General features: G+C 38.7%; 1 long non-coding RNA gene across 1 annotated transcript; it reads right to left on the minus strand.

The window, feature by feature from the left end:
• Positions 1-1582: 1582 nt before the first annotated feature.
• On the minus strand, positions 1583-22907 carry LOC132506691 (uncharacterized). The gene is made up of 3 exons (XR_009535932.1): positions 22859-22907; positions 3667-3774; positions 1583-1670 (listed from the first exon to the last, which is right to left on the minus strand). It is a non-coding gene; the product is annotated as an uncharacterized LOC132506691 (long non-coding RNA).
• Between the last annotated feature and the right edge of the window lie 1758 nt (positions 22908-24665).

The following is a 24665-nucleotide window of genomic DNA, read 5'->3' on the forward strand; positions in this document are numbered from 1 at the left end:
TTGGGCCTTTCTAGCCAGCAGACCAGTGCATTTGAAGTTGTTTGCATTGCCTTGTAAACTCCCTCTCCATCACCCACTAAAGTCTTCAGTGAAGTGGTGCCTCCTACCGTGGGTGTAAGAGGCAGCGGAGTTTCACGTTCAGATTCTTTTGCTACAAAACAGAGACTCTAATATGGAAGTTAAAACCCCAGGCAACAGAGAACCTAAGTACCCTGGAAATTTTCAGAAAACCAGGGAAATTGAGCCAAAAATGGATTGGCAGAGAGACCCCAGTTGACAACTGCGTTGCATATCTAATTCATCATTATACAAATTAGGAAGGTGGGGAGGAACTGTTAAAAAGGAGCCAAATGAGTTATAAAAGGCAGCAAAATATTAATGCTTTCCTCAATTTTTCTCCAGCAATTTGCATAGAAAATATAAAGGTGCTGCTGAAGCTTTAACCCATGTTTCCTGACTAGGGGATAAAATTGGGATCCTGATATAAAATCATGTTTCTCTGGCTCTTCCCCCAGATACCAGGTGGCATCACCATTTCCCTCCTCTGACTCTGTTCCAGCTCCCTGGGATTCTGTCTGTGGCCAAGGCAGCCAATGCCTGGGCCAAAAGTGCCCGATTTCTCCTACAGATGCCCTTGCTGTCCCCTGCCAAGGCTGCCAGTCCCCACGCGGCCACTGCAGGTGCTGCCCTTTGGGCTCTCAGTGCCCCACAGACAGCCCAGCCAAATTACCTTCATGGCCTTGACCTCCCTCCATCACTGCCTTTCCCCAAAACCAGAGCTGGGCCGGGGGATACCATGGGTAACCCACTCTCACTTGTACTCAGCAGTGCCATATTTAGTGATTTGATACCCAGGAGCGATAATTTTTAAACTCCCTTCCATCTGATAAATTATTTTCAGTAATAATTATGAAAGAAATGAATAGTGATAATGGCCAGAAGAGAAATGCAGCAGTGAAAATTTTCTCTTTTTGAATTTTGTATGGATAATCAGGCCTGTAAATAAATAAGAAAGGAAAGCAGAAGGAAAGCTTGTAGTACAAAAAGGAAGAAGTTAATAAGATTGCTTTTAATTCCATGAATGTATTTTTGCCATTTTATTATGAATTTTTCCAGCATACAGCAAAGTTGAAGAAGTTTTAATGATAACATACGCCCAGCACGTAGATTTTACCAGTAATATTTTACTATAGTTGCCTTATCAGATAGTTACCCCACCTATCCATTCCTTTATCTACCTATCAATCTTATCTTTCATATTTAAACTATTTTAAAATGGTGTTAGATTTATAGAAAAGTTGCAAAGATAAGTACAGAGCTTTCCCACATAGCCTGCACCTAGTTTTCCCTATTATTAACAGCTTACATTAGTGTAGTACATTTGTTACAACTAATGAAACAATATTGATACATCTTTTTAAACTAAACTCATACTTTATTCAGATTTCTGTAGTTTTTTCATAATATCCTTTCTCTGTTCCAGGATCTTCTCCAGGATATCACATTACATTTAGTTGCCATGTCTCCCTAGGCTCCTCTGGGATATATCAGTTTCTCAGACTTCCCTTGTTTTTGATGACCTTGACAGTTTTGAGGAGTACTGGTCAGGAATTTTGTAGAATGTCCCTTAATTTGATGTTTTTCTCACGGTTATCCTGGTGTTACAGGTTCTGGGGAAGAAGACCACAGAAATTAAGCCATTTTCAGCACATAATTATCCAAGGTCTATGCTATCCACATGGTTTATTACTGAGGATGTTAACCTTGGTCACCTGGCCAAGGTAGTGTTTGCCAGGCTTCTTCATTGTAAAGCTACCTTTCCCTCTCCTTTTCATACTGTGCTCTTTGGAAGCAAATCACTAAGCGTAACCTACCCTTAGGTAGTGGAGGGGGGATTATTTGGCGTTCTTTTATATGGGGAGATTTGTCTCTTCTCATCCATTTATTTATCTATTTAATCATTTATTTATATTAAAATAGATTCTTGGGTATTTATTTTATACTTTGGACTAAAATCCAGTCTTTTTTTTGCCCCAATTTTTCCTGCTTTGGCGTTTGGGAGCTCTTCCAATTAGCTCTGGTATCCCTTTGATATACCCTCATAGTTTTATTTTTTGAGCACTTCCTTACTTTCAGGCACTACAAGGTGCTCCAGGCTCATCTTGTATATTCCCAGACCCAGTCCTAGAATCAGCCATTTCTCCAAGGAGCCCTGGTTCCTTTTATTGGAGAATGGTGTCAGAATCCAAGATCTAGGCACAAGGGGTGCTTGTTGCTACTAGAGTATTGTTCTTTCCACGCCCTCTCAGCAGAGAGAGCTAAGAAATATATGCATGTATACTAACCTGTGTATAAGAACATATATAGATACTTAGATATAGATTATTACAGGTTATGTAATCTATATCTATATAAGGATGCAGATTATGTCTATATCTATCCATCAATATCTGCATTAAGATTAACATGAGTGCATACCAATTCTTCCATTCTAATCCAGAACCACAAAGCTCATTCTAGCCTCCTCCTTTTGCTGATCTGTAACCTCTCTCACTGATAGTGGGAAACCTGGCTATCCACCAGCCATTTACTTATTTGCTCACTCCTGGCATACATATATAGCAGTTTCAGAATTGTTAACTTGTCCCCCTGGAGAAACACCTTTACCAACCAGAGTATAGGCTGATGTACTCTTTCTTTTGTCTTTAGTCTTACAGTTTCCAGTCATTTTCAAAGTTAGGTAGGTCAGCATCTCTTTTCCCTATTTCCCTTAGTGAGGTCATGTTGCACATTAGTAATATAGTTAGATTCTTTCGTCACAGACTGTATTCCATCCCAGGATTCCCCCACCCTCCTAGTTGATTTTTTTAAAATTTTGCATTATTAAGGTTCACACATGTTCTGTAAAGTTCTGTGGGTTTCTACAAATGGATAGTGTTGTGTAGCTACCGCTACAGTAATATGCAGAATAGTTTCATGGCCCTATAAGTCCCCTGTGCTTAACCTAGTCAGTCCTTCTCTCTCCCCAAATCCTTAGCAATGACTGGCTGATCAGTTTTCCATCTCTAATGAGTTTTGCCTTTCCCAGAATGTAGACTATCTTTCTGCCTTCTTTCACTTTGCAATATGCATTTAAGATTCACCCATGTTGTTACATGGATGAATGCTTGTTCCTTTTGAAAAAATGGAAAGAACATATGCCAATTTTAGTTCAATCTCAATAATGAGTAATAACATTTCAAAACTTAATGTCTGCAAATTAATGACTTCATCAAAATTGATCTGTGCATCTTCATATTTAAAGGACAGTACAACCAGATTTGACAATCTATCTACTCATAGTTGATCAAAGAACATTTTTTATTCATTTTAACTTTGAAAAGTTTCTTTCACATAAAGTAACAGATGTGCAAATTTCACAGTTAAACCTTACCACTGTTAGAGCTGTAGGAAAAGACATTCAATTCTACTCTAAGAGAAATGCAAATTAGAATTATGCAGTAATATTTATACTTCTCATTTTGTCAAAGATCAAAGAGTTTGATGACATAATATGTGAGTGAGAATGTGAGATAGGAGGAACTCCAATATATTGCAGATAGAAGTGTAAATTGGAGTATCCTTTAAAATTATGGCAATAGATATAAAAATTACAAATGCACATACCTTTTGGTTCTGCATTCTACTTACAGGATTTTTTTTCTGTAGAGGAGCTTGCATATGTGTGAAATGAGGTATGTAAGGATTATTTACTGCAGCATTGTTTGTAATGGCCTGTAATTAGAAACAACATAAATGTCCATCAATAAAGGACAGATTAATCAAATTAAATCAAATCAAGTCAATTTAAATTTTACACTGTCATTAAATAGCCTATATGAAAAGATATAATAAGTGAAGAATGCAAGGTGCAGAGCTGCGAGTATAGTATCTGTATTAGGGCTTTTTAGAGAAACAGAACAAATAGGATTAATGGATGGATGGATGGATGGATAGATAGATAGATAGATAGATAGATAGATAGATAGGAGAAGATTATAGGAATGGACTCATGGGCTTATGGAATCCCACAATCTGCCATCTGTAAGCTGGAGAACCAGGAAAGCCAGTGGTGTGATTCAGTCTGAGAACAGAGGCCTGAGAACCATGGGAGCTGATGATGTAAGTCCAAGTCCAAAGGCCGTAGAATCTGGGGCTGACAATGTAAGTCCCAGTCAGAGTCTGAAAGCCTGAGAACAAAGAGCACCAAAGTCTGAGGGCAGGAGAAGATGGATGTCTCTCCCAGCTTTACCTTTTTTGTGAAGATTTACCCTTTTCCAGCCTTTCTGTTCTATTCAGGCCCTCAGAGGATTGGATGATGCCCACCTGCATTGGTGAGGGTGGATCTTCTTTACTCAGTCTACTGATTCAAATGCTAACCTCTTCCACAAACACCCTCACAGACACACCCAGAAATAATGTTTATTATCTATTTGGGGCATCCTTAGCCCAGTCAAGTTGACACATAAAATTAACCATCATAGTATCCTTCCATTTATTTACAAAACATTTGCTTGCATATGCAAAGCTTATCTCTTGAAGGACACTCAAGGAATTTATAATGGTGGCTGATTTGAGGGAGAGAAGGTAGACAACTGGGCTGCAGGGTGGAAGGAGACCTACTTTTCATTGTGTACCCTTTGTCCTTGTAAAACTTGTACCATGTTAATATACATGTAAATGTGATATAATAAATTAAATGTGAATTAAAAATCCTTGAAGAGTATAAAATAACTGCAGAGAGCAGTAGGGGAGTGAGAGCCTTTAGCTCTGGATTTAGCATCATCTTGGTGACAGAAAAAAGAAAGAAGATGAATGGCATTGAGTGCAGCAGGCTTAAATGTGGCCAGTGTCGCAGTGATCCCCCTGCCAGATAAGAAAACATCTGTATCTAAGGATAAAGTGCTTATGCAAGGAATGCAACAGTACATAGATGAATATGAGTGTTTTTGTAAAACTTGAAGAGAAAAAGCATTCTGAGAATATGAGGGGAATTTTTATATTGAGGATTGGTCCTGAGAGTCATCCTGGACCTTCCCTCTCCCTCCATCTACATATCTATGAATCATCAAATCCTAGCAATTTAAGCACTAAAAGATATCACAAATGTCTCAACGTTCCTCTACCACTTCCCTAGTCTAATCTACCACTAGTCACTACCCCAGACTGGCAGTCCTGAATCCCTTCATTCTAAATAAGAATCCTTAGTAGTCTCTATTCTCTTTCACAGAACCCTTTATTTGTCTTCATAAGTCTTGTCCATATATGAGAATACTTATTGGTGTACTTGTTTGATAAATGTCTCTTTCCCCAACTGGACTATAAGCTCCAAGAAGTCAGAGACCATGTCTGTTTTGCTAATCACTATATCCCCAACTCCAAACTTTGTGTTGAATAAATGAATGAACTAGATTATGGAATTCATTTGATAAACATAGCTGTATACATAAGGGGAGTATTTTAAAACTGCATTGATGAGAATATAAGGAGGTAAATTATCAGAAGCAGCTATGTACTTGGTCATGGAGGATGATCTAGAAAATACACTAGGTTTTTTCAGTCTCTGACCTCCACAAGTGTGCCATGCTTTGAGAGCTGTCTTCCTAGAGGCTTCAGCAAGGCATAAGACTTCAATACTAGTAAATGGAACAATTCTCCTTTTCACTATTTCACTCTACTTTTGTGTAGAGCAAAGAGCTTCTTATTTGAAGACGTGAGGTCAAAGAAGACTGTATATATTGTTTTAGCATCACCTCCCTAGCAAGTCTGTACAGGTTGAGTATGAACTGGATGGAGTTCATGGCGAAGTTTTGCTTCAGGAATTTCCTGAAATAACTCTCCACAAAAGTTCAGCTCTCATAATTGAAGATTACATTGACCTCATGCACTGCTAGTGCACATTCAAAAGTTTTCTGGGAATCAAGACCACCATGAAGAAGTTTCCAGTGATCATGTTACCAGGTTTTAATGACCAAAAGTACTCTGTACATACTTTTTTTCATGTTCCATTGTGATAATTGTAATGTATTGCAATAATTTATGTGTCTGTTTCTTCTGCCTTTGTAATGTGCCCTTTTCAAGGACAGGAGTATAATAGGAACTCAATATATATGTCTTAAATGAATAATCTGAATTCAGTACCTGGATTTGCCTCTTGGAGGAAAATTTTATTAGAGAGAAAACAGTTCTAGTGTAATTCACCACTTATTAGCACCGTAGCTCTGGACAGATCATTTAATCTTTCTTCATTTTCCTCTCTTTTAAATAATTATGAAAAATGTAAACATAAAGAATAATAAAATTAACATCTACCTACCACCCAGTTTTATAAAATTTTAATATTTTGTCAATTATGACAGAGAGAATGCCATGTGTTCATCAAATCCTATTTCATTTTCCTCTTCCCTGGGCACACAAAAAGATTGCATCCCCCAGCCTCCTTTGCAGGCAGGTTGGTACCATGAGACTAGTTGTGTCAATGGGCTGTAAGCAGATGTGGTGTGTGTGTGTAAGTTCCAAAGTAAGCATAGAAGAATGAATTCTCTGGGCTCTCTTCCCTGCTGCAGAGACCATGGAAGCATGTTTTAAAATGGCAGTATTGGAAGATCTGGAACCTCCATCAGCCTGAACGACTGATGTATCCCTGAATGACTATATGGATCAGTGTTTGAGAATATCCCTTGCTCTACATCTTCATCAACACTGAATTTTGTTAGCTTTTAAAACTTTTCTGCCAGTTTGAAGGTGTGAAATCATTGTTTTAATTTGTGTGTGTGTGTGTGTCTTTAGGATATTTTTCTATTTATTTCCTTATTTTATTTGTTTATTTTTTGGCTGTGTTGGGTCTTCGTTGCTGCACGCGGGCTTTCTCTAGTTGCAGCGAGCGTGGGATACTCTTCCTTGACGTGCACGGGCTCCTCATTGCATGGCTTCTCTTGTTGTGGAGCACCGGCTCTAGGAACGTGGGCTTCAGTAGTTGCAGCACGCAGGCTCAGTAGTTGTGACTCACGGGCTTAGTTACTCCGTGGTATGTGGGATCTTCCCGGACCAGGGCACAAACCCTTGTCCCCTGCATTGGCAGGCGGATTCTTAACCACTGCGCCACCAGGGAAGTCCTTAATTTGTGTTTTGCTGATTATGAGTGATCCTGAGCATCTTTTCAAATGTTTGTTTGTCACTGAGTTCTGTGAGTGCCTGTCCCTTCATCCATGATGGTGGTGGGTTTCCTTATCCTAGTGTTTTGTAGGAATACTTTTTTATTTTGGAAATTAATCTTTTGTCAGTTACGTTCACTGTAAATACTTTCTCCAAATCTGTAGCTTATCTTTTTTACTTTGTTTAAAGTATCTTTGTTAGATAGAAGTTTAATTTATTATAAATAAAAATTAAAAAAGAAAGAAGTTTAATTTATTATTCTCCTTCTTCTGCTGCTTTGTGTAAGAATTCTTTCCTATCTCATGGTCGTAAAGATATTTTTCTGTATTTCTTTTTGAAAGTTTTAAAAACTTCTCATTTTAAGTCTTTAATCTATCTGTAAAAGTTTCTGAGCCTGTATGCATGTGTGTATACATGTGTGTATGCATGTGTGTATGCATGCATGCGTGTGTGTGCGTGTGTGTGTGTGTAGTACGGTATGAATGTTATTTTTTTCCATAAAAATGGCCAATGTCCCAAGACCATTTATTATTTATTTATTTTTGGGCCAAGACACACGACTTGTGGGAACTAGTTCCCCGACCAGGGATTGAACCCGGGCCACAGCACTGAAAGCCTGGAATCCTAAACACTAGGCAAACAGGGAACTCCCCCCAAGACCATTTACTGACTAGTCTCTCTTTTCAATTGATGGTAATACAACTTTGCCATATATCAAATTTCCATTTGTGCTGGGTTCTGTTTATAGGTCCTTTAATCTGTTTCATTGGTTATTTTTCTGTCCCTGGGTCAAAGCTATGCTGTCTTAATTGCTATAATTTTATAGGTCTTGATATCTGGTAGTATGAATATTCCTCTATCTTGATTTTCATTATTGTCTCGTGTACTGCTGACCCTTTGTATTTCAATGAAAACTTTGGGTTGAGCTTGTCAAACTCTACAAACAGCTAAAGCTGAGATTTTTTACTATTACATTTTCTGATTAGTACTAAGATGCATAGAAATTCTATTGATTTGCATATTTTGATTTTGTACCCAGAAATCTTGTGCCCTAATATTAATTGTATGTTGACTTTTGGAATTTATAGATAACCTATAGACTGTAAATAAGAACAGCTTTGGTTCTTCCTTTCCAAATCTTATATTGCTCCTGTACAGTATTAAAAGGAAATGGTTACTCTTACTCTTTATTTTGATAAAAATGCCTTTAAAGATTCACCATTAAGTATTTGTTTGCTCTTGTTTTTTCTCTCTATGCTTTTCTGGTGAATATATTTAAGCTAAAGAAGTATATTCAAACTTTTTATGCTTCATTCTCCTCGTTTGTAATATGTAGATATCACCACCTGTTTCACCTATTTTGCTAGGCTATAGTGAGGATTAAATGAGATATCTTGTAGAAAAACCTCTGAAAATAGCAAAGTACTATATTCAAATGTCAGTGTGTATGTGTGTATTTTTTTGCTCACTGCTGTATCCTCAGAACCTAGAACATTTTCTAGGACAAAGTTGGTGCTCAATAAATATGTGTCAAATGACTGCGAAGAAAGAGTACTAATAATAAACAAATGTTTCATGCAAAGTAATATTTCCCTACATCTTAGCAGAGATGGCAACAAGGGCATGCACGCTGCCATTCCCTGTATCACCTACCAGTGGCAGAAGCCACTAAATTATCTCAGAACCCCTTCTGAACTTGAACGCTCATACTCAGAACCCTTTTCAACTCAGTGTTCTAGTCAGCCATTTGCAACTTATTGTAGTTGGCATATGAAAAAGAACTTGTTTACCAATGTGCCTTAAAATTTAACCAAACCAATAGCATTTAATCTCTACTTGATTGGGCATATGGTACTGTTTGAAATTGAGGGTTTAGTATTTACAAAGGTAAATATCCACGGGAGGGTTACATAACAACCGGCACATAGAAATTCCATTCTGTTTAGTTGGCTTATTTTTCTCATACAGTGTTTCAAAAGTTGAAAAAAAAAGATATCTGTTAAGTTAAAAGCAACATTAGGCCTACACAAAAATTTCCTTTTTATTAGTAAAATGCTCCGTTCATAAATTTATCTTTATTATTATATTGCTAGCTGGAAATGAATTGTGAGCATGATTCTAATAATTGGTTAAAGGGCTTAATTAAAAAAATTTTTTTTCCAGCAAAGCTTACTGAATCTTCTATTTCTGATAGGTAGAAATTGAGGTGAATCGTAATAAGTCATCTTCTCATATACAAGAACAAATAAGCATTAAATTTCCAAAGTAATTGTTAAGAACATAATTTTATTTTGTATGTTTATATTGCTTCTCATATTACATTTGCCATTTTCACTTCTTCTCATGTTATTAATCTGTAGTTTCATGTAAAAAGGGACCTTGTATGTTTCTCTTCCCAAACATTTCCACCTGTCACTTCCCTCCCACTTATCACAAACCCCTGTCAATTTTTGCCCAAAATTTAGTGATTAAAAATAGAAATGTAAGATGTGTGCACTGGAAGGACACGTTCATTTACTGAGAGGTAGGTGATCAATGAAACATATTATCTTGTATCAAACCACAAACACCTTATACCTGGAAAGAGCTGTGATTTCCCTGTGGTCCGTGATGCCTGTCATTTCTCACTTCTTGGCTTCCTGGGGAAATGAACGTGTTCCAACTTTGCACTCCTGCTGCTGAGCTTTTAAGAAATGTGTCATAACATTCAAAAAAAATTCAGATGCTATTTTCTCCACTAACCAACCTTGCCAAAATCAAGCCTTGAGGCTCTTATGAAAGATTAAAATTTCAAAGCTAGTACTTTGTAGAGAAGGGCATACATCATTATTTCGCTCTAATCTGCAGCCACCTGACAGGCTCAAGAAGCAATCATGGCCAGGAACCAGATTTCAGATATTGTAAAGTCACTGTTGCTTTTCAATTTTGATTTAGCCCATACAAAAGCTAACAAGTAAGGAAATTTTCATGATAAGATATTATAGGAAAAAAGAGAGTTCACAGTAGTATGGTTGATATATATACATAAATATGTGTATGTATATGACATTAGGCAAGTTAGCTAAGGCCTCAAATGTCCTCTTCTGAAAAATGGAGATAATAGTATCTATCTCATAGGATTATGGTGAGTGTTAAATAAGATAATCTATGCAAAGTACATAGCACAGCACCTGGTAAGAATGTGTACAATAATATATAGTTTATGTAGACTATGTATTATTATCCATATTTTAGAACAAAGGTTGGATGGATATAAACCTAAATCTTAACAATGGTTATTTTGGGGTGGTGGTATTATAGGTGATTGCTTTTTTCTTTCCTTTGCTTTGGCAGTATTTCTAAATTTTCTCCCATGAGTCTATATTACTTTTTTTAAAAATAAATTTGTTTTATTTATTTTTCTTTTTGGCTGCTTTGGGTCTTTGTTGCTGTGCATGAGCTTTCTCTAGTTGCAGTGAGAGGGGGCTACTCTTCATTGCAGTGTGTGGTCTTTTCATTGTCTTGGTTTCTCTTGTCGCGGAGAAGAGAAGGCTCTAGGTGCACAAGCTTCAGTAGTTGTGGCTGCAGGCTCAGTAGTTGTGGTGCCCAGGCTCAGTAGTTGTGGCACACAGGCTTAGTTGCTCCGTGGCATGTGGGATCTTCCTGGACCAGGGATCGAACCTGTGTCCGCTTCATTGGCAGGTGGATTCTTAACCACTGCGCGACTTTTTTCTTCAGTAAGAAGTCAGTGTCCCTTGACCAAAAGTAGTCAGGTGGTTCTCACTCAGCAGAATCATGGGGCATATAAATGAATGTCTGGAGCTGCCTGTGTTAGGTCATGATAATGGTCCCCAATGAATCCCAGCTCCCAGTGTCCACGCCCCTTTGAAATGTGACTTTGCCACTCCTCCCATCAACAAACAGAGTCTAATTTTCCACCACTTGAAACTGGGCTGGCTTTGTGACTTGCTTTGACTAATAGAATGTGACAGAAGTGATGCTATGTGAATTTCAGGACCTAGACCTTAAGAGACCTTGCAGCTTCTGGACTTCCCTGTTAGCACAGTGGTTAAGAATCCGCCTGCCAATGCAGGAGACATGGGTTCGAGCCCTGGTTCAGGAAGATCCCACATGCCATGGAGCAACTAAGCCCGTGTGCCACAACTACTGAGCCTGCGCGCTAGAGACCGTGAGCCACAACTACTGAGCCTGTGCGCCACAACTACTGAAGCCCATGCATCTAGAGCCCATGCTCCACAACAAGAGAAGCCATTACAATGAGAAGCCCGTGAACCGCAATGAAGAGTAGCCCCTGCTTGTCGCAACTAGAGAAAGCCCGTGTGCAGCAACAAAGATTCAATACAGCCAAAAATAAATAAATAAAGAGACCTTGCAGCTTCTTCTTTTGCCATCTTGCAATCCTGAGATGCTTCATGCTGTGTGGACGCCCAGTTTAGCATACTTGAAGGATAGCTTTTGGGTCCCGAAAGACAGCCAGCACCAGCTGCCAGACATGTAAGTGAGAGCATCTTGGACCCTCCAGCTCCAGGCAAGTGGTCAGATGACTACAGCCACATAAGTGACCCCAGCTGAGCCTGAAAAGTAGATGCCTAGAGATTCAATACACAAGATTGTGAGACATAATATAACATTGATATTTTAAATTACCATGTGTTGGGTTGGTTTGTTACACAGCCGTGGATATCTGAAACACTGCACTTCATAAATGCCTAGGCTGCCCAAACAGCTTCAACTTCACAGGGGACGCTGCAGAAAGAAGGGATTGCTCTCCAAACATATTAATTTATTGTACAGTTGTAGAGAGTTAAAAAAGTCTTCTTTTTATCTTTGCTTTGTTATCTGAACTTAACCTTACACTGTTGTAAATCTATACAGCTGTCCCTTGGTGGATATGGAATTGAGGATTTCCTCGATCACCTACCCCAGGGGCAAGAGTGCTCATTTCCGGGAGTCCCTGTTTGAAACTTTTGAGAAGCATTGTCTCACTCTTATTTACCTATTGTGCGTCCCCCATTTTCTGGGGCTACCCTGGCTGGGATATCAAGGGACAAAACATTCATTCCTTTGTTAATCTGCTTCTTAAATGTTTATTGAGCACATTGAGACTGGGCTAAGCAATAAAAGAAAGCAGATGACTTTAAGACATGGTCACTGCTCTCCAGGACAGGAAGATAAGACATGCAGATAACGTCAATAGAAAGTAATCCGTCCTAAATCACTGAGTGAATTACGGACAACTCATAAACCATATGAGTTTAGGGGAAGAAGGCCTTCCAATTAGAAGGGTCAGGATTGAGTTTATAGGAAACACACAATTTGATTTTAGCCTTAAAGATTGAATTAAGCATTTGGTGGAGGTGAGATGGTGAAGGGTCATCCGGACAAGGGAATATTCATGAACAAAGGGCAGGAAGGAGATACAAGACACATTTGAGAGGTATCCAGGAGACAAATTTAACTAAAGTGGAGGGTTCATTTACTGAAATAAATGAAACAAATATTTTCTGAACGCCTGCTGGTGTCAGACACTCTGCTAGTCTCCGAAAATATTGAGATAAATGACAGTGGACCCATTTCTAAGGAATGAGTAATCTAGTGTGCCGATAGCAAATACACCATTGTAGTGGATAGGATGATAAGTTTGTGGCTGAGTATCAAGGAAGATAAGTCTGGAAAAGTAGGTTGAGGCCAAACTGTTGGAAGACCTTGAAAGCCAAGATTTCCCCTGTATGGTTCAGAGAAATTTCCACTTTAAAAAAAAAAAAAAAAAGAAACTTTTTTTTTCATATTAAGCTTTCTTTGGAACAGTATAATAGACAGATAAGAATGGAACTATTCTCTCTCAGTCCTTTTCCCTATGGCAGCCCCAGTGTTCCTCTACAGTCCCAGAGAACACAGTTTCAAAAACAATATTATTGTGCTGGCAATAGGTGCTTATTGAAGTTTTTTGGTTGAAATCAGGAGAGTCACATAATGTATGTAAGACGTCCAGTCAAAATAGATCACAATTTTTGAGCAATTACTAGGTATCATATTAAGTGTTTTCGAACATCAGGATGGTACTATTATTACTATTATTATCCCCGTTTTAGAGGGGAGGGGTGTTTTAGAGAGATTAGGTAAATTATCTAAGGTGTACAGTGGCCAGAGTAGAGTCAATGAGATCTTAGAGTCTGTGTCACAGGTTAGGCACAGCTGGGAGGGTGTGAAGCCTCTAAGCTATACTGCCTTCTAATCTGCTCAGCTCATACCAGACACTTGATTAATGATATCTATTAGTATTATCATTTTTTCTAGTGCTCTTAAAAGAGGACAAGGGTCTAGGAATTGCTTCATACATTTGGATATACAATTTTAGTTGAGGCAGATGAGCTAATGGCCCAGAATCACTAAATTTAAAGACAACTTGGGACTTCCCTGGTGGTCCAGTGGTTAAGACTCTGTGCTCCCATGGAAGGGGGCACAGGTTCAACACCTGCTTGGGGAACTAAGATCCCTCATGCCATGTGGTGAGGCCAAAACTTTAAAAATAAATAAACAAAATGAAAATAAAGTCAACTGGTTTCAATACAGTAAATAAGGTACCAAATGATATTATTATTTACAATTCATCTATTCTGTTGGGGTATTATACAGATTCATGAAAATATCACCTTGATGGGTTTTGAACTACTTAGAACAGTTTTCTCCATAAAGAAAAATGAAAAAACAAATGACCAAGAAAAGTACCAAGGGTTGTATGGACGTAATGCATAGTTAAAGAAATGCAATTTCAAACAGTGAGGTTCCAGGGCTGCCATGTGGAGTTGTTCAGCTTGGGCAATGTGCAAAGGTGACTGGCCAGGGGAAGAGCAGTGTGGAAATGTAGTTCTGAATGGAAAATTACACATTCTGGCATGGTCTGTGTCCAGCTAGAAAGTTGGGAGTGGGGAGGGAACTTTTAAAATTCATTCACCCAGAGGGGACACCTTTAAAAAATTTAAACAAAGGCATTCTATAGGTTTGCAGGGGTGTGAAGTAATATTTCCCACCTATTATTATTGGCAAAGATGAAAACCTTTTTGTTAAGCTCACAACTGGTGAGAGTACAAGGGAAAGAGGCATTCTCTTGCATTGATTTTGGGAATTTTTGGAATTTAAATTGGGACTGCCTTTTAGGGAAACAATTTAGCAATATCTTAATTTTTTTTTTTAATTCTCACAGCATTTGATCTAAGAATTCTACTTCTATGAATCTATGCTTTAGATATACTACACAAATAGGCAAAGATAACATTACAGGATGCTCCTTGCAATATTATTTATGAAAAGAAAAAACAAAAAACCACCTACATATTTGTGTAGGAAAGTCTGATTAAAAATTGTGGTGTATCTATATAATGGTATAATATGGAGCCACTAGGAGGAAATCTGTATGTACTTATATGAAAAGATATACAGAATATATCTAAATGAAACCAATCAGATTACACATCATTTTAGATATTATGCTGTCATTTGTGTGAAAAAAGGGACATACATGTGTATAGGGTTATGGATTTATGGGACATTTCTGGAAGGATATACAAGCAATAGTTAACAGTGGTTCCTTCTGGGAAGCTAGGAGAATAGGGGTATGATTTTAATCTTCCATTTTATATCCTGTTTTGTTGTTTAACTATTTTTTAAAAAAATAAGATGAAAACAAACAGGAAGGGTTTGGGATTCCATGTTCATCGCAGCATTATTTACAACAGTCAAGATATGGAAACAATCTAGGTGCCCATAATTGGATGAACGGATAAAGAAGATGAGATACACATACACATACTTACATACACACAATGGAATATTATTCAGCTATGAGAAAGACATTCTTCCGTTTGTGGATAGACCTTGAGGGTACTAGGCTAAGTGAAATAAGTCAGAGAAAGATAAATACTGTATGATATCACTTACAAATGGAATCTAGAAAAGCTGAACTCACAGAAAAAGAGACTAGAATGGTTGTTACCAGGGGTTGGGGTGTGTGGGGAACTGAGAGATATTGGTCAAAGTGTGCACACTTTCAGCTATAGGATGAATAAGTTCTGAGGACTTAACGTACAGCATTGTGATTATAGTTAATAATACTGTATTATATACTTGAAACTTGCTAAGAGAGTAGATCTTAAATGTTCTCACCACAAACAAGGAAATGGTAATTATGTTACATGATGGAAGTGTTAGCTAATGCTATGATGGTAATCATTTTGCAATATATAAATGTAACGAATCAATACGTTGTATACCTCAAATTTACACAGTATGGCAATTATATCTCACTACAGCTGGGAATAACAGGGGATTTGAGGGAACCCAACTCTGAGACAGAGATAACTGTGCTGCAAGTTTATTACTTGAGCATGCTTGGGTTCAACACCTGTGGAAGGAAGGGAAGGAAGCAGGATTGGGCAGGAAGAAGGTGGGCTGTGAAGTAGTCTCAACAATGGCCTCAGCTAAGCCTATTGGGATCTCTGGAGCTGGGATGGCTCTTCAGAGCTGTCCTGCATCGGGGTGAGAGGGCCAGACCTTGATGTACCCTGGCATCAACCAGTCAATGCGTGAGGCTGTCACAGGAAGATGTGAACTCGGGGGAGGAGACTATTGAGCTGAGTCAGTTCTGGTCTCCCATCGCCCAAAAGGAGTAAGTCCTTCAGTTCTGAAGAGGTAACTGGGTGGCCTGTTTAACACCACTTCTGTTGCAGAGCCCATTTTCCTGCAGGCTCAATAGCATTGTAAATTTGTCAGGAGAACCCCACATGGTTAGCCCTTCAAAAGACAGCTGAGGGCTTTCCTGGTGGCACACTGGTTAAGAATCCCCCTGCCAATGCAGGATCCCAGGTTCGAGCCCTGGTCCAGGAAGATCCCACACGCCGCGGAGCAACTAAGCCCAGGCGCCACAACTACTGAGCCTGTGCTCTGGAGCCCGTGAGCCACAACTACTGAGCCCGTGTGTCACAACTACTGAAGCCTGCACACATAGAGCCTGTGCTCTGCAAAAAGAGAAGCCACTGCAATGAGAAGCCCGTGCACCACAAAGAAGAGTAGCCCCGCGCTCACTACAACTAAAGAAAGCCCGTGCATAGCAACGAACACCCAACACAGCCAAAAAAAAAAAAAGACAGCTGATACAGCTAAGAACAGCGCTGGCTTTTGGCTTTTGATCCTCAAACATTGCCTCCTCATATTAAAATATCGACCAACACCATTTAATTGCTGGTCTTCTTGAGCTCTTAACTTCTCATATTAAGCAAATTGTAAAAGATGAAATGTCTTCTCTATCAGAAACATCACTTTTTCTTTTTTTAAACCCTACTTCCACCCACTCATTGTTTGGCTCTTATTGCAGTGGTTTTAAATCCTCTGGTGAATTTGCTACCTGCTCTTGGGAATTAAGGGAATACTGAATTTTTCCTTCTGTGCAGTACATATATAAGTAACACTTTGACTACACAGAAACCCTCATTCTTTAATAAAAATGATGTTTTATTGAAGCTGAAGAAGCACATCAGTGCATTACAGTGCTTTTATATTAAAAATCAAGCTAGCTTGTTTTGCCAGTTTAATCAAGGGGTGAGTAATTGGAAAATAATTAAGTTGGCCTGGTTTACAGGAGTGTACCACCTTGTAAATGAGTTTATCTGGAGAATCTGGATGCTATCAAAACATAATGGAACATAACCTCCCTTTGGGAAAGTAAATCATGTGGCTTGAGAAGAAGACAAAGGAAAGCTCTGGAAGAGAGCTTGTGCTTCTGAGTTTGTGGGTTTAGCAAGATCGGTTCTGGGGTTGGATGGCAATAATACTGGCGTCAAAGCAGTCTTTATCCTTTAATAATTCCCTAATCCTTGTTGTTATGTGAACCAGCAAACATTTGAAAGGCAAAGCTGTGGAATGGAATTAAGATGGTTTCCTGAATGAGGCAGAAAGATTCAAGGGGAGCAAAGAACTTACAGTTTTCCACTGGAAGCCTACATTTTGAGAAATTTAGTGAATAGCAATCAGAAACAAAATGTTCTACAAATCTCAGTATAATTATTGGTGCTAATCAAAGGCATAAAAACCACCAAAGTGGCTTCCACATTGTAGGAAGAGTCACTTAAAGGGGAGATCTCTCCCAGTGGTGGCCAGACTTGTATGTCTGGAAGCTTATTGGTTTGGATTTACCTCTAACCATTTACATAACATTGAGAAAAACTATGTCTATAATATTGGTCCATCTCAAAGAATGGAGGGAGTCATTGCCAACAGAGATGTTGGGGGGGCCAAAGCCCACTCAGGTCACCCCTGCATAATACCATTTTTCTTTCCTATGAAAATAAATTTTCAATAAACAAAGTTATCAAAGGACCATTTCTTAATGTTTTGCTTAGGGACCCTGACTGTAAACTTAAGTTAGCTGCATATCTGTAATATAAACCTGGATTTATTATTACCATTACTAAGGAGAAGCCTATGAATTGCCTTTGAATAAGATACAAGGTCACAATAATCGATTATAATTATTAATTGATTAGATAACATCATTAAAATGTATTTTTCAGTTTCACTGAGGTATAATTAACACAGCAAATAGCATGTATTTAAAGTGTACAATTTGGGCTTCCCTGGTGGCGCAGTGGATAAGAATCTGCTTGCCAATGCAGGGGACACAGTTTCGATCCCTGGTCTGGGAAGATCCCACATGCCGTGGAGCAACTAAGCCCGTGTGCCACAACTACTAAGCCTGTACACTATAGTCCATGAGCCACAACTACTGAAGCCCACATGCCTAGTGCCCATGCTCTGCAACAAGAGAAGACACCGCAATGAGAAGCCCGTGCACCGCAACGAAGACCCAACACAGCCAAAAATAAAAATTAATTAACTAATTAAAAATTTAAAAAAAATAAAGTGTACAATTTGGTAAGTTTTGACATAAATATTCACCTATGAATCCATCACCATAATCAAAACAATGAACACATTTATCACCCCCCCCAAGTTTCCATGTGCCACTAAGTCCTCTCCCTCTTCATTCCCAACAACCATTGGCATGATTTTTATCACTGTAGTTTAGTTTGCCTTTTAGTTTCCATGTACTCCTTTTTGTCTGGCTTCTTTCACTCAACACGGTTTTTGAGATTCATCCGTGTTACTGTGCACATCTAATAGTTCATTCCTTTTTGTTGCTAAGTAGTGTTCCATTGTGTGGTGTGATGGTTGATTTTATGCGTCAACTTGACTGGGCTAAGGGATGCCCAGAAAGCTGGTAAAACATCATTTCTGGGTATATGTATGTAGGGGTGTTTCAGAAGAGATTAGCATTTGAGTTGGTAGACTGAGTAAAGAAGATCCACTCTCGCCAGTGTAGGTGGGTATCATCCATCTGTAAAGGGCCTGAATAGAACTAAAAGGCAAAGCAAGGGTGAATTTGCTTTCTGAGCAGGGACATCCATATTCACCTGCCCTCGGTAAGGAACACAACATGTTACAATTATTTTAGGTTTTCTCTGAAAAAAAAACTCATTAAAAAGTAACCATAGTTTTCAATGATTTTAAACGTTGTCATAGAAGTCAGTAAGATTTACCTTTACAATTTAATTGGATGTTTGCACATCTATATGTGAGGCTGTTGGAAAAAGGGATAATTTGGGGTGGGTTTGGAAGAACCGAAACTTCTGCTGCAGCAGTGGGTAGATGACAGCTTCTCAGGTGGAGGGAGAGGGCACTAAGTCCATAAGAAGGGGGGAGACAGGAAGAATAGAATATAGAGTCATAGAACTTGAGGACACAAAATTCTTTAGAGATCACCCTGTCGAATGTCTCATATTTAAAAGACCTTTCTGAAATGCCATGGGATAGCACAGAGCCTAAGACAATAGAAAAGATGGAAAGAGAATACCCAGAGGTTTCAATGATGACACTGAGGTCTATGTTAGAGGCCAGTGATACCACCACTTTATGAATCACCTTTGTTGAAACCAGAAAAGATGTCCCTTTGGGCTGACAGACTCACAGGCTCTCAGCCTGATTAATGAAATGTGTGCTGGATTTCAGCCTTCCCAGACCCCTTTGATGGTGTGCTTTGGCACAAAAGCCAAACAAGTGTCTTTCCCCAAGCCAGAGAGGAATCTAGAAACCAGAATTTCTAACTCAGTTGGTTTGAGAGGGAGCTGATCAGAGTCAGCACAGTTTGAACACGAAGGTTCAAACAAAATAACTTTTCCAGCAATCAAGTATAGATCAGGGTGGCTAAGACTTGATAATAAGGCCAGGGGATGGAAATCAAGGTGCTGTGGATCCAGGATAAGAGGGGACTAAGGACTGATCGGAGAACTCTATCTGCAGAGGTCAGGTTCTAGTGGAGGGTCTGAAAGGCTAAAGGAGAATGATGACAGGGGTATTTGTGAAGCTGGTCAATATCCTACTCGGCACAATGCTATACTTTGATGCTACAGTTTTTATTCCAAAGTTCCCTCATGCTGAAGTGATACATCTGAGCTGAGACATGGGGAAACTGAATGTGTGTGGGGACTGTGAATTGGTCTTTGATAAGAAAACCAAAACAAAACCTCCATTTGATTTTGGATGATGACAATAATGAATAAACTTGAGTTCCACTAGACATGAGACAGGATATAATTTTTAAATTTATCCACTTCAGTCCAATGTTTTCTTTTTTAAATAATTAAATAATTAATTAATTAATTAATTAATTTTTGGCTGTGTCGGGTCTTCATTGCTGTGCGCGGGCTTTTTCTAGTTGCGGCGAGCAGGGGCTACTCTTCATTGCGGTGGCTTCTCTTGTTGTGGAGCACGGGCTCTAGGCGTGCGGACTTCAGTAGTTGTGGCACACGGGCTCAGTAGTTGTGGCTCGCGGGCTCCAGAGCACAGGCTCAGCAGTTGTGGCACATGGACTTAGTTGCTCCGCGGCATGCGGGATCTTCCCGGACCAGGGCTCAAACCTGTGTTCCCTGCATTGGCAGGCAGATTCTCAACCACTGTGCCACCAGGGAAGTCCCCAATGTTGTCTTTAAGGACAAATAAATAGACAACTTTGTATCAGTATATTAGAAGTATGTTGTGTGGTTCAATTTAAGATCAGGTGAGAATTTTAGGAAACATGGAAAGCATTCTATAACATTCAACACCTAAATTGAAGTATACATACACCTGAAACTAACATGACATTGTAAATCAACTATACTTCACTTAAAAAAAAATAAATTGAAGTACACATTGCTACTATTACTTTCCAAGCCAAAACAGAATGTAGAGTTATTTTTTTTAACTTATGTAGCCTTTGATTATGACCCCAGGGACTTTGAAATAGCTACTGAGATGCCATCTACGCTATTTAACTGCCATTAAAATAATTTTAAATTTTGTTAGGCAAATTTAAGGCATTTCACTTTATTACCAGAATTAACTGGATTACATATGAATTTTCTAGTTAAAACTATCTTGATATTAACTCTTCAATTTTAAGGGTTAAAATTTCAATTACTGAATTACTGAAAGGTTAGTCTGGTTTTCTTAAAGTCTGGTCTATTGAGCACCTTTCTTGCAAGATGGCACTGTAAAATGCAGATTCTACGGTTAAAAATGTTTGAGAAACAGTGGATAATCTTGTGCAGAAACGCCAAACACATTAGCCCATTAAAAGTTCTGCAGTAAGAGAAATTTTAAAACTTTATTTAGCCAAGAGTTTCCCAAAGATATATGGCTGTAGTACTCCTTTTTAAAGTAAAGTTTTGATTTACTTAACCTTGTTCCAGTTATAGATTGCTGCTTAACAAACTTTTCTAAAACGTAGTCACTTAAATTAACAGCAGTTGTTTATTTAGTTCATGAATCTGCAATTTGGGCAGGGCTCAGTGGGGAAGGTTTGGCTCTTCTCCACTCGATGTCAGCTGGGGTCGTTTGAATAGAGTCAGGAGGATCTACTTCAAGATGGTTCACTCGCCTGGCTGGCAGGTTGATGCTGGCTGTCAGGTGGGAGCTCAACCAGGACTGAGGGCCTGGGGCCTCTGTTTCCTTCCACACAGTTTCCTCCACATGGGCCTCTCCGTGGGTTATTTTGGGCTCCCTTAGAGCATGGTGGCTGGGTTCCAAGAGTGACCGTTCCAAATGACAGGAAGTGGAATTTGCCAATTTCTTAAAGTCGGGGTCTAGAGACTGGCACGTGTCACTTCTGCTGTATTATATTGGTTAAGCAGTCACAGGTCTAAGATTCATGAGGAGGGAACATAGATACTTCTCTTGGTGGAAGGAGTTTCAAAAAATGTAGTGGCTATATGTTAAAATTATACACATAGAAAAATGCACAAACCATAAGAGCAGAGTTTAGAGAAATTTTGCATAATAAATGCACCCGTGTACTCAGCACCCAGAAACCTCCCTCCACCCTGGCTCTGCTCCCACCCCATTGTCCTCTTCCAGTCACTACTCCCTCAAGGGTAACCAGCATCCAGGACTATAATACTAAAGGTTAGTACAGGGCTTCTCAACCTCAGCTGGATAATTCCTTGTTGGGGGTTAGGTGGGGAACTGCCCTGTGCTTTGCAGGATGTCTAGCAGCATCTCTGGCCTCTACCCACCAGATGACAGAAGCACCCTCTCCCCTAGTTGTGACAACCAAAAATGTCTGCAAAAATTGCCAAATATCTGGGAGGGGGGCGAGCAAGGTCACCCCCAGTTGAAAATCACTGTGTTAGAAGATAATATCTCTCCTTTATTGTTTGTCTAAATCCCACTTAACCATCTAGAATATAAGTTCCTAGAATATATGCCTGGCGTATAGTAGCAAATTGAGACTATCTATTGAATGGAGGAGTGAATGAAAGGTAGCAATTCTAAATAGGTATTTAAAGACTCAACTCTATATATTTACACAGCTGAACCCTCAATTACATATAATTTGTTCGTTTTTGTGAGAAATGCCATTTTATGAAGTTCACATGGATTTAAAAACTCGAGAATATATATGCATGTAAATAGAAATATATATTGGTTAATTTCTTCCTGCAGCAACGTAAAATACAAGCCACGGAAATAGAAAAAAAAACTGTGATCACCCAGACAACTAGGTAGTATCCCATGATAGTGTTAATGATTTACTGTAATAAGCCACAAACTGTGGTTTGTAATTGCTGTGACAGCCTCGTGAAACAGGAATTTGCAGTAACAAAGTTTTCGTTAAAAACCTGGGTGAGGCACTAGGTTCTAAAAGATTAGAAGGGGAGGAGGAAGAAGTACAAGATGGTAACAAGGGCTTGGAAAGTTATTTCTTTACAGGAAAAATCTAAAAATTTCTTTTGGAAGATAGCCACTGACTTTACTCTGAAAATATCCCTCCCTCCCCCCCAGCACATGTGATAGTGTGACATCTCACTAGGTAAATTTTGTAAGGGTTATCCCAAGAATAGTTTTCGGTGGAAACGGGATTCTCAATGAATTTCAGCAGACGTGCCCTTCTTTTTGAAATTCCTAACTACAGTTATTACTCTTCAGTCAAAATTGTGTCAGAAAAATGGACACAGTTACTAGTAGATAAGGCAACTAGAGTTAGGGGCACCATGAAAACAGAATTTTATAGTTGCCAGGGCTCTTAGAGACCATACGATCATTCTGAAAGGGCAGACTACTACAAAAATTTTACCTTAGCAGTTATCCTGTTTTCTGAATTGTTTCAACTCCTTGAAGGCACCTCTGTTAAAAGTGAAACTCATGTGTAATCCTCAGGGTGTAGAGTAGTGACTTGTGCACAGAGCTGGTTAATCACAGGACAAGTAATTTTGAGCCAGTGCTCAAAATGATCACATCCAACATATGTCTTATGTAGCAAAGAGAGAAGAAATATAATACATACAACTATGGAGCCATATTAGCACAAAGGCTTCTATCAACCTCACAGGCTTAGTTGCCTGAATGCTGTGGCTAGTTAATGTCTGAATGAAATAAATTTGATATGGATTATTCAAATCCTTGAAGTTGAAAAGATGTTATGGCATCTAGATTTTTAAACTGGAATTTGAATACCACTTATAAAAGAAGTATGTCTGTACAGTTTTTTTTTTTAATTTCCTAAGATCTGAATATGTTAAGACTTGTCATTACACTGTGAAATGCTTATGATTCATTTGAGCAGAAGCAGCTAGGGATGAGGAGAGGGTGGGAGTGTGAGTGTAACAGTTCTGTATGACGCAGAAAGGGAGATGAAGTAGAAGGGAGGAAGTTTTGGATTCCTTTTTTGAATCAAAAATAACTTAAATCAAGTAATTTGTTTACTTTTAAAACAGGAAAAAATGACCAAAAATCTGTAGTTTCCCGAATGACACACAAATCCTATTTCAGGAGAATAATTGTCATAATTGCAGGTTACTTTCTTAAAATACCTGAAAAAATTCCTTCCTAAAAGTGTATGTTCACAAGGATAGAAAAATATATTTACACCACAGGGTGCTTGTACACCAAAGGAATTTGCTCCTTCCACGTAACCTCCACAGTAGCATTTAAAGAACTTATTAGCAAATTTACTGCCTAAATTAGAAATTTGGAAGGGAAAAGGAATTGACATGTAACTTGATTTCACTAGGTATAAAATTCTTTTATTTTCATTCATTATCCAACAACAAAAAATTTATAGAATACGACAAAGACACGGGGCTAGATGCAGGGGGTGTAAGGATGAGCAAGACACAGTCCCTGCCCTCAAAGTCTAGAGGGAGAAACATACACATACTTTCAGACATATACTCAAATATACACATGCTCACACACACAAACAGACCCACATATACCCCCATTCACATATATTCACATACATATTCATTGCTCATACACAAACACACCCAACACCCATACACTTTCACATACTCACACACATTCACATATAAACATATTTACACATACACACACACATACATTTGGGAGCTCACAAAGTGGAGACCATGAGTAGAGTATGTTTCCAAGTTACAAAGGGAAGGAGAAAGAAATAACAGTGGCAACAATCCTGTGAGACAGCTATTACAGAAGCTCAGTACGGCTAAGGAGATAGTCATAGTGGAGTTGTTAAATGCTAAGGAACTGGTTTACCAAGATCTAGATTCAAGTTCAGATCCTCCATTACTATCTCTGAGGTCATGAGTATGTTATTTATATTTAATGTTGTCTCTGTTTTCCTCACTTCTACTTGGGAGCTATCACAGAACTTACCTCAAAGGGTTTATATGAGGTTTAAATGAGATGATACATGTAAACCACTTAGCACAGTGCCTGGCATGTAGTAAGCACTCCATACATATTCAGTTTTTAATTTTTAATGATATCCTTATTATTATCAGTGAAGGTTAGTTAGCGGAGAACTGTCTTCACCGCTCACCAATCTGTCAGTGAGTGGAGACAAAACAGTGTGTATTAAATGAATACTTTACGTGGCCACTGGTTAAACTTAATTTTTAAAGGAT

This window comes from Lagenorhynchus albirostris, chromosome 16 (genome assembly GCF_949774975.1).
Source record: "Lagenorhynchus albirostris chromosome 16, mLagAlb1.1, whole genome shotgun sequence".
In the NCBI taxonomy this organism is placed as follows: Eukaryota; Metazoa; Chordata; class Mammalia; order Artiodactyla; family Delphinidae; genus Lagenorhynchus; species Lagenorhynchus albirostris.